The sequence below is a fragment of the Solea senegalensis genome, linkage group LG15 (assembly GCF_019176455.1).
Source record: "Solea senegalensis isolate Sse05_10M linkage group LG15, IFAPA_SoseM_1, whole genome shotgun sequence".
Lineage (NCBI taxonomy): Eukaryota > Metazoa > Chordata > Actinopteri > Pleuronectiformes > Soleidae > Solea > Solea senegalensis.
The window spans coordinates 22,060,616-22,072,383 of record NC_058035.1 but is presented as its reverse complement, the minus strand read 5'-3'; the positions used below and the strand labels follow the sequence as shown (position 1 = coordinate 22,072,383).

Here is an 11,768-nt window from a genome sequence, read left to right as displayed (position 1 = left end):
CATGTGTCATTACATGTGTCATTACATGTGTCATTATGTGTCATTACATGTGTCATTACATGTGTCTTTACATGTGTCTTTACATGTGTCATTACATGTGTCATTACATGTGTCATTACATGTGTCTTTACAGGACACTGTTGTCAACAATGACATGTTCTCTTCCCTTCACTCTAGCAAACACACATCGTAAGAACTTATCTTGTGTTCTTTATAATGTTCTCATGTACAACAACCTTCATTCTATCATCATTCAAACCGTTAGCCTTAGCAGTGTCTCAAAGTGGTGCTTGGCCCCCATTGAAGTCTGGGAGTGGTTGCACACCGGCCTCAACCTGGGACCTAGTATGTAGACATGTAACCTAGTAACCACAGGACATGACATATTTCCAGCAATTTGGTTTGTTGAGTAATTATTTCTGTTTTTCAGTGCCTTCATAACGTCATTTATTGTTTTAACGAACTTGAACAGATGCAGCCTTTTACATTTTGCTGTGTTCTTTTGTCAAACTCCAAATAATTAGAAAACACAAATCAAATAAAACACCTGGTCCATAGAAAGTGCTGTAAGTCAAAATCACACAACACAACACTGAACTGCTCTTCCTCTGCTTCACATAATAAACAAATAAATAAAACACACCCATCCATCACAGTGCTGTAAGTTAGCACATGAAAAGTACCATTGTTCAAGTGCTAACAGGTCTAGTAGATTAGAGAGGACCTCATGCCTCTTCAGACCGAGACCAAAGACAAGACCGAGACCAAAGACAAGTGTAAGGGTTAACCCTAACCCAAATCCATCGAGGTAAAACTATAACTCATTTGAATTTACTAATGGAGGCAGCAGCTGATCTTTGAGTTATGATCTAAATTCCCTGAACCTGATCACTTTGATAGTTACTGACTACAGAACCACATAATGAATCATTTAAAATAATTGTTGTGAGTCTCATTATTGCACCCTGCCATTGTGAATTTAAAAACACCCTGCACAGCAGTGTCTATGACTTCACTGATATGAAATCAGTCCATCAAATGTGAAGTTTCCTCCTCCTCTCTCCTCCCATCTCTCTTGGTGTTCTCTCCTCTTTGAACCTTTCAGCCCAGTTTGAAGGAACAAAAGCAAACAAATTATATTGTCCTTTCAGGATTTTGTTCCTTGTTCACTGCCTTTTCTGACCTCTTCCTTGGGCATCTCTCTGCTTCGTCACATTTAGGGGTCCGGGAAAGTCAATGGTTTCTTACATCCCAGTTTGACAAGCCAGGAGGATACATGCTAATCCCCTTAATCTGGCCTTTCTCTGGCATGCATCCACAGGGAGAGGGGGACCACAGAGAGTAATCCTGTCTGAGAAACAATAGGATTAAGGGCCTAACTCTGTGAGTGACAGTCAGGTAGGCTATCCACTGACTGATCTGCAAAGCAGGACCCCTGGCCACTCTCTCTTCATTGTGACTTTATTTTTCTTTGGCAGGCCAAAGAGGGATGGGAGTGAGGCAGGAGAGGAAGGAGTGGGTTGCGATGGGAGGGACAATGTTTCTTTGAGGGGCTGCTGGAGGTCTGACAGGCCTGTGAACCTGTCAGCACCAGGGACCCTGAATTACTGACAGCTGAGGAGACACAGCACTGCTGGGAAATTTGTAACCAGGAGTGTGAGGTGGGGGTCAGAACATTTATTTCATTTTACTTGGGAGATATTTTAAAAAGGTGTGATTGTGGCTTATCTTCATGCAGATCCGGACCCATCACTGAAGTTGGAGAAGCACATCTTTAAGTATAGTAAAGTAAACTATTCCACAGCTTCAGAGAAGCAACTATAAAAGCTTGGTCACCTTTTGTCTTAAGCCAGGACTTTGGGACATATAATAGCACCTCATTCAATGGCCTCAGCGCTCTAGCTGGGCTACGATTATGAACTACTGATTATGTTTAGTAGTTTATGGGGTCACGTATTTTCACAAATCTTACTCCATCCCATCAGCTTGACAGTCACGTCAAAAAGGTTCATTTTTTTCGCCACAGAAGACAAATCTAAAATTTTTAGAACATGTATTAACTCAAAATGTGACATATGACTGATTTATGGGGTCAATCACAAATTATGGTTTATGTGACCACCTCGGTTTATGAGTTCAGTTTACTTACAACACACAAAACTAGCCACTTGGGGGTCTAAGGACTGTCAAGTATTACAAACTAGGTTATTTTAAGCCTTTTAAAACTTACCACTAGGTGGAGACAGAACCCTAATTTCTTTTCCTATGTAAAACCGTCTTGTGATGATGTATGTAGTATGCCACACAATGCCCCTTCAAAAACATAGAATATGAACAAAACAAATACTGCATTAAAAACATGAAAATGTTTATTTATCAATTTTTGCAACTGACAGAACATTCACATAATCTCTGAGCAACGTTTGTGCAACTGAAAATAATTGACATTTGTTAATATCAAAAACTGTTACACTCTACTCCACTCGCTCAATGCGGGCACACACACACACACACATACTCCACTCCCTCTCTCAATGCGAGCACACACACACACACACACACACACATCAATGCACACACACACACACACACACACACACACACACTCCACTCCTCTCTCAATGCACACACACACACACACACACACACACATACTCCTCTCTCAATGCGCACACACACACACACACACACACACACACACACACACACACACACACACACACTCACACACACACACACACACACACACACACACACACACACACACACACATCTCTCACATACTCTCTCAATGAGCACACACACACACACACACACACATACTCCGCCTCTCAAGGCACACACACACACACATCGCGACACACACACACACACACACACACTCCACCTACACACACACACACACACACACACACACACACACACACACTCAATATAAATCAGACAATGCACACACACACACACACACACACATGAGAGCACACACACTCCTCCTCTGCAGCACACACACACACACACATCTCCTCTCTCAAAGCACACACACACACACACACACACACACACACACACACACACACACACACACACACACACCGCACACACACACACACACACATACACTCTCAATCACTCTCTCTCACATAAAGCACACACACACACACACACACATACTCCGGCCCTCTCTCAACACAGCACACACACACACATACTCCCCTCTCAATCGCGCACACACACACACACACACACACACACACACACACATACTCCGGCTCTCTCTCAATGCGAGCACACACACACACACACACACATATCTCTCAACAGCACACACACACACACACACACACACACACACACACACACACACATACTCCGCCTCTCTCAATGCGAGCACACACACACACACACACACACACACACACACACACATATCTCTCAATGCGAAAGCACACACACACACACACACACATACTCTCTCTCAATGCGAAGCACACACACACACACACACACACACACACACACACACACACACACATACTCCGCCTCTCAATGCGAAAGCACACACACACACATATACTCGGCCTCTCTCAATGCAAGCACACACACACACACACACACACACATACTCCGCCTCTCAATCAATGCAGCACACACACACACACACACACATACCTGGCCTCTCTCACGCGCAGCACACACACACACACACACACGCACACACACACACACATACTCCGCTCCCTCTCTCAATGTGAGCACACGCACACACACATACTCCGCTCCCTCTCTGGCGAATGGTCCAGGGTGTACCCCGCCTATCGCCCGATGTAGCTGAGATTGGCACAGCACCCCCCGTGACCCTCTGGTGGAGGATAAAGCGGGGAAAATTGGGGAAAATTAAAAGAAAAAAAATCAGAATGCACACATTTCAGGTGCAGGGAGAAGCAGCCTGAATGTGAGGAGTATGTATTGTGTTTGGATATCTTGGACCAGGATGAATGAAAAGGTCCATCCCGTCCATCCCGGAAATGACGTATTTTAGGCGCAAAGTTGTGTATAATATGGCGCTAAATTGTGTTTAATTTGTGTGTAATTGTGTTTAATTTAACAAATCTCAAATCCCACCAGGCCACTGGTCGACACTCACGGAAGACCACTGTTTGAACAGGTCATAAAAAGCGCAGGGATGTTTATAATCGTAAGGTATTGGTATTTATTCATCATACCACTTGTGTGGATACCATTTATGTATTCATATTGTTTTAAAGTATTAATAATCAATAATAATATCAATTTATATTTCTGGAATTACAAGGACATCAAAATTGGTCCCTTAAACCGATTGGTGTTGTTATGCTGGTGTGTAAGCCTGAAATCTGGTTACCTGAACCACATACACACACACACACACACACACACACACACAATTAACTACAATAACATTAAGAAAAAATACAGTTGGTGGCTGTCTGATAATAATACTAATACATTCAAAGAGACAGTACAACATTTATTTACCTATTTAGTTTAGAAGAAACTGGTACATCACCCAAACCACCAACCTGGAGAGATATGGTATTAGAGGCATAGTACTGGAATGGGTCAAGAGCTATCTTCATAACAGATCTCAATACGTTAAGATGGGCGATCACACATCGAATTGCTTGGACATGGTTTGTGGGGTCCCACAAGGGTCAGTACTGGGTCCAAAACTGTCTATACTATACAGTAATGACATATGCAAGGTATCCAATATTCAGAAATGAATACCATTCGTAGATGACACTAATATTTTCTGTTCGGGGGATGACTTGAACCAGCTAGTGGAAACAGTCAATAATGAAAGGGTCAAGCTTCACGTGTGGTTTAATATAAATAAACTATCACTAAATTTAGAGAAAACTAAATATATGCTGCATGGGAAAAAAGGCTGTAAGACTAGTATTAACATACAAGATAATGGAGTGGACATTGAAAGGGTTAGTGAGTACAAAGTGCTGGGAGTGATTATTGATGACATGTTAAGTTGGACATTTAAAAGGTAAGCTGGTCAGGAGTGTGTCCATACTTTGGAGGGCACAAAAACTTTTAAACCAGAAGGCACTGTACTTGTTGTACTGCGCACTAGTCTCTCCACACCTGCAATACTGTACAGAGGTTTGGGGACACACTTACAAAACCACTACTTATCCCCTGTTTATACTCCAAAAAAGAGACTTGAGAATCCTACACTATGCCAGTTACAGAGAACATACAAATCAACTATTTACCAAATCAAAAATACTCAAATTATACGACTTAATAAAATACCACACAGTACAGATGATTTACAGGGCTGCCAACAAAAACCTCCCTCACAATCTACAGATATTATTCGTGAACAGAGGGGAGGGACAAAATCTAAGAGGGGACATGATGTTCATGTACACTAAAATCCTTTAGGGGTCAGACTTTTCTCTGCTCTCTATGTGTGTGTGTGTCTATGTACAGTGCCTTGAAATAATGTATGTTGTGATTAAATAAAATGTAACTGAATTAAGTCAGATTTTATTTGCATGGCCCCTATTCATAAATCACAATCTGCCCCATAGGGTTTAATACGGGGTAACATTGTCCGTCCTCAACGCTTAACAAGGATGAGGAAAATTAAACAAAAAACCCCCAAAAACCCGACACAAGCCAATCACATAAAACAAACTCCTGTACTCCACATGTTGATGGCATGAAATTAATATGACTAATATTATTAGGATGAATGAATAGGATGCATGAGATGTGATAAGTAGATCAACTTCACCTTGTGAACACTAGATGGCAGCAATGGAACAAATATGTCACATAGATTCCTGCAGACAAAGAGAAGCTTCTCTGAGTGAGCAGCAGTGCAGCTGGAGCTCCTGGAAACAAGCTTCACATGCAGTGAATGAGAAGATCTCCACTCCTTTCAGCTCCAGTCATTGTAGCCAAAGATAGCAACCACTGAGTCTTCAACTCTCCTCACGTTACCACTGTGGGTCACTTACAGGTGGTGAGAAAGGTAATGAGACACAGTCCATTTACATGTGAGACAGGTGGCTGCACTGGTTCCTCTGTATTTGTTTAAGATTGAAGAAACAGCACTCCAACTATGTCAAACTGTCCACATATGCACAGTGTATATATACACATATATACACTGTGCATATATACATTATGATAATGCAACAACATTTTAACAAACTTTTATGTGTCGGATGTCCAAATTATACGTTTGCAGAAATAGTGACCAGTGTGGAGGAAAGTCAGTGGGTTGTGTCCACCACAGAGTAGTTTAACTGATGTCTGTATATTCATACTATATGTATATATATATACATATATATATATATATACAGTACATAATATGTATGTACTGTATGCACTATGGCATGTCATTCAGGATATTCATTTAAGAATATATTGAATGCTCTAAACTGATGATGCAAAATAGTCACTTTTTTGGTTTTAAAATCAAGAGAGAAAAAACAGTTTATTTTGCCGGTCTAAGTCTTAATAATATTGTCCAATCAACAGCGTGAATATCGCTGTGACGTTCAGCATCCTGAGTTTCACTCCCCCCCCACCCAAAATAACCAAAACGTAGCCGCGCCCCCTTGGGACGATTTCAGTCAGATTGAAAATGGCCCCAGACGTTCTCATAGACTTACATGTTGAGATTCTTTTTTTCTAATATTGAACCCTACAATACATTTCAATGGGCTCCGGGAGGGCTCGCCCTACGTGATTTCGTCATACGCACTGATGCATCACTGAGACCTCCCACGGCCGAGTGGACATGGCCTAATGCCGGTGGAAACGGAAATGCCTCCGTTCGCTTCTCTGTAAGTTGTGCTAACTTTACCAGCGCTTAATTGCCGATTTCATCATGGAAAAAAAGTACAAACAACTTCCTCTCACTGCAAAAAAAAGTTGTTTCATAGAAGAAAAGCTTCGGCTTATATAACTCAGACCTGACCAGCCGAACGTCGCCATAAGACAGCAAATGAAAGACAGGAGCTGGTATGAGAAGAAGGACTAGCTCACTGGTTGCACTCAGACCAGTGTCATGTTTTGTTTTCCCGGCCTCGTCTTTCAGATGCTGGACACTGACCACGCCTGGATTCAGACAGGTAATACAGACTTAAAACATTTCTCTGAACAATAATAATAATAAACACAAACAGACAAGGATACATATGGAAAATGCTATGCGAACAAAGGAGTGATAGAGAAGGCAAAATTCAAATGCCTGACAATACAGACAAAAACTTTTTGTTGTGTATTTTTAGTTTCATTTAAATTACGGTATCAGGCACGACAATGGTGCTTTGGTGTGTTTTAGTGGTGATATGCGGTAACTGCATATCACCACTGGACTAAGTTACCACAGTCAGTTGTTACCACAACTGACTAGCTGATTGCGCCCCCTCAAAATAAAATGTCACCAGCCGCCACTGGGAGAGACAGCCCGGTAAGATGGCACCTGGGACAGTATGGGTTAGCAGCCCATCCTGTGTCTGTCGTGAAGAAGAACCCAATAAAGCTGTGGAAAGCCCTGAATATAGATACCCCCAGGAGATCCTGAGAGAGGGGGAGGATGAGATCTCCAATCAGACGGACCTAAGGTTAATGACCCATGCAGATGAACTGACGACAAGAACATGCATTTGCAGAAAGCTGGGGAAGTGAGGTGCAACGCACACAGGTCTTGTACCTGTTGAGATATAGGAGGAGCCCGGCCTGGAGGCAACCCACAGAGCCCAGTCCCTTCAGGTACCAGTGGAGACAGTACTCTGCCGGGATTGTCTACAATCCACTGCTGTGGATTAAGTGGCCCCCAGCCAGCAGATGGAGCGAGTGGCTGCCGTTCGTTCAGGACGTGTCCAACATCATCCGGCAAACTGCCAAGGGAGAGGTTGACAGCCGACTCCAGACACTGACCACCACCATCATCAGCTAGGCCTCAGAGAGATTCAGTCAGTCTGAGAACTCCAGGAACTGCAGGGCCAACAAAATATAAAATGTCAGGAGCTTTGCACCCTCAAAAAACAGTATAAGAAGTTGACTTATGCATCCTGAGGAAGAAGTTGATGACCCTTTGCAGAGCAGAGTGGCACAGAAGGTGGGGAAGAGAGAGCAGGAAGCGAGCAGCCTTGATTGCCAACCCCTTTCGCTTTACAAAACAACTGCATGTGGACAGGCGCAGTGGACGGTTGGTGAATTCAACAGAGGAAGTGAACAGCTTCCTCCAGGACAACTTGAGAGCGCAAGACCTCGGCACCAACATGGCCCTCATCAACCCCACACCCACAACAGAGTTCGACCAGAAGCAACCAAGCCTGAAAGAGGTGGAAGAGGTCATCGAAGTATCTATTCAAGGCCCCAGTGGTCTTGTCTACAAGCACTGCCCAGAGCTTCTCCAGCACCTGTGGAACATCTTGAAGTTGCTGACCAGTGGAGGTGGACCAGCCGAGGGAGTTTGGATCCCCAAGGAGGAGAACTCAAAAAACATTGATCAGTTCTGGACAATTTCACTGCTGAGTGTGAAAGGGAAGGTGTTTTACAGCATTGTCAGTCGGAGGCTGACAGATTTTCTCCTCAGGAACAGTTACATTGACCCTTCGGTCCAGAAGGGTGGGATTCCTGGAGCTCCCAGCTGCCTGGAGCATATAGGCTCATGAGAACAGAGGTGACCTTGCTGTGTTGTGGCTGGATCTGGCGAACGCTTATGTTTCCAAACCACATAAGCTGGTCAAGGTCGCACTGCACTGCCACTATGTTCCCAGGACAATAATTTCAGGTTGAGGGTATTCGTTTCGCCCTTGCCATGAACATGGTGGTCAAGTCAGGTGGTATGTAAAGGGCTCTTGAGCAAGTCAGGCCCAGCAAACCTCCATGTATGGGAGAAACCCGCCTGCCTGCTTTGGAAGAGGCTCATTGGAACATCTCCACAGCAGCTGCCCAAAAGCTCTGGCAGATGGTCGCTATCGTTGGCGACATGACCAGGTGCTTAGGGCAGTTGCAAAGTGTCTAGCTTCAGTCATTAACACCAGCAAACATCACCGCCCATCAAAGAAAGCAGACATCTTCATCAAAGCTGGGGAGAAAGCCCAGGCTTGGGCAAAACTAACAACACACGGCCTCTGATTGGCAGCTGCAAGCTGACCTGGAAAAGTGGCTGACATTCCCACAACACATCGCGACAACCTCACTCTGTCCAGACATGATCATCACCTCTGAGGCTTCAAAACACCTGATCATCCTTGAACTGACAGTGCCCTGGGAAGAGCGCATAGAGGACGCAGACGAGAGGTAACATACTAGGTACCAGGAACTAGCGGAGGAGTGCAGGAGCAGAGGCTGGAGAACCTTCTATGAGAGAGAGGTCCCATAGAGGTCGGCTGCAGATGGTTTGCAGGACACTTACTCTGCAAGGTCCTTACTCGGCTGGGCATCACAGGAGCAGAGAAGAAGAGGGCCATTAAATCAGCCAGCAAAGCCGCAGAGAAAGCCACTAGGTGGCTTTGGTTGAAAAGGGCTGATCTGTGGGTAGCTGCTGGGACGCAAGTCAGGGCCTGATCTCCCCTGGCTTGGTGGCCTGGGCGAGGGTGTATGTTACTCAAAACTCAAAACACCTTATGACCCCAGGTTACAACACTGATGATGCATCCCAGCACATCCTGGAGTTCTTTCCTGAATATATTGAATGAAATGTATCCTCCTCCTTTAGGGATAACCGTACTTATAAGTATAGCTTGTTTGATTTTATAACATATTTTTTTCCAAAATATCACTTATATCGTTATAGAACATAAAAAATAACATCAGTTACTTTGCTGAGTAACTAATTACTTTTACAATGTGATAACTGAGTTACCAACTCAATTACTTTTTGGGAGAAGTAATTTCTAACTATAACTAATTACTTTTTTAAAATAAGATGCCCAACACTGCTTATCTCATATTATTTGAATTTGAATTTAAATTTGAATGACTTTATTCCTCCCCCGGGGGGGAAACACACATTCACAACAGCTCAGTTAAGAGTTGAGAATAGAATAAAAATAGAATAAAGATAAAGTAAAATAAAATAAAAATAAAATAAAATAAAATAAAATAAAATAAAATAAACCAAACAGCAGTCGGGATGAAGGACTTTCGGTAGCGCTCTGTCCTACACTGAGGGTGCCGGAGCCTGCCGCTGAAGGAGCTGCCAAGCCCCTCAACAGTCAGGTGCAGTGGGTGGAGTGTGTTCTCCATGATGGAGGACAGTCTGGATAACGTCCTCCTCTGTCCCACCTCCTCCACCGATTCCAGCGAGCGGCCCAGAACAGAGCCGGCCCTCCTGACCAGCATGTTCAGTTTCTTTCTGTCCTGGTCCGTGCTGCCCGCTCCCCAGCAAACCACAGCATAGTGGATGGCAGAGGCCACCACAGAGTCATAAAAAGTCCGGAGTAGAGGTCTGCACACTCCGCAGGACCTCAGTCTCCCCAGGAGGTGGAGGCGACTTTGACCCTTTTTGTACAGGGCGTCGATGTGAGTGGTCCAGTTCAGTTTATTATTGAGCTGAACACCCAGGTACTTAAAGTTATCCACCAGCTCAATGTCTGAGCCCTGGATGCTCACCGGTGGGTGTGGTGGGGTCTTTTTCCGGAAGTCGATCACCATCTCCCTCATCTTTCCGATGTTCAAGCACAAGAAGTTGCTCTCACACCAGTCCACGAAGTCTTTGTTGACTGACCTGTACTCTAGCTCGTCCCCCTCAGACACGCAGCCAACAATGGCTGAGTCATCGGAGAGTTGTAGGTGTAGTCTGAGATGTAGAGGGAGAAGAGGAAAGGAGAGAGCACCGTTCCCTGAGGCGCCCCGATGCTGCAAATGGCCTACTCAGACCTGCATGTTATATTATGTTATATTTATGAAAATTGTGTTTCACATTTAAGTTTGTGATTGGCAGGCAACTAACAAGAATTAGGTCATGTAATGATGTAATGTGCTTGAGCATACAACAAGAGGAAAACAGAGAAATGGCAGTGGACCTGTCCTTTCAAGGCTACACTTGTTTGAAGTATGTGGATGAACATTGTGGCTGTTCTTCACATTCGACAGGAGCTTTGTGTCTCATGATGAAGCACCTTCTGAAATGGATTATGTCATCCAAAACATGGGCATTTGGGATAAGGGAGTGAAGCATGAGGCTTTTTTCTCCTGCACTGGTCTCAATTCCTGACACAAGAGAAGGACAAGTGCAGGCAAGAAAAAAGGTTCATGATCACTGACACTGATCTACAAACACAGCCACTTACTGTCACCCACCAGCATTTACACTTTAACTGAGACATAAAAAATTTATCAGTTAATTCCTTTAGAAAGTTAGTTAAAGGACAAAAAGACAAAATACTCACGTTAATGTCCCTTGAGCACAAAAATGTGCTCATAAAAATGTCATAATTCACACATTATTATTATTATCATAATTTTTAACCCTTAAATTTCCAAGTTTTGTCATGATGTACCTTCAATTTATGGTCTACAAAAACACAATAAATTATTTATTTTCAATATTAAAAAACTGGATTATTTTTGGTTTGAATATTGCATCCTCGTATATGTGTAAGATTAGCACAAAATGTATTTATATGCAATATTTTTTTGCTCATTGTCAGATACTATTGTCAGGACATGGAAAAAAAACAAAAACGTGGGAAACTTTTGCGGGATCTCGTAAATCATTTGCGAGATCTCGCAAAACG

General features: G+C 43.5%; 1 pseudogene; it reads left to right on the top strand.

Annotated features, from left to right (window-relative positions):
* The first annotated feature begins 7,491 nt into the window (after positions 1–7,491).
* Positions 7,492–9,676, top strand: LOC122782122 (annotated as a pseudogene).
* Positions 9,677–11,768: the final 2,092 nt, after the last annotated feature.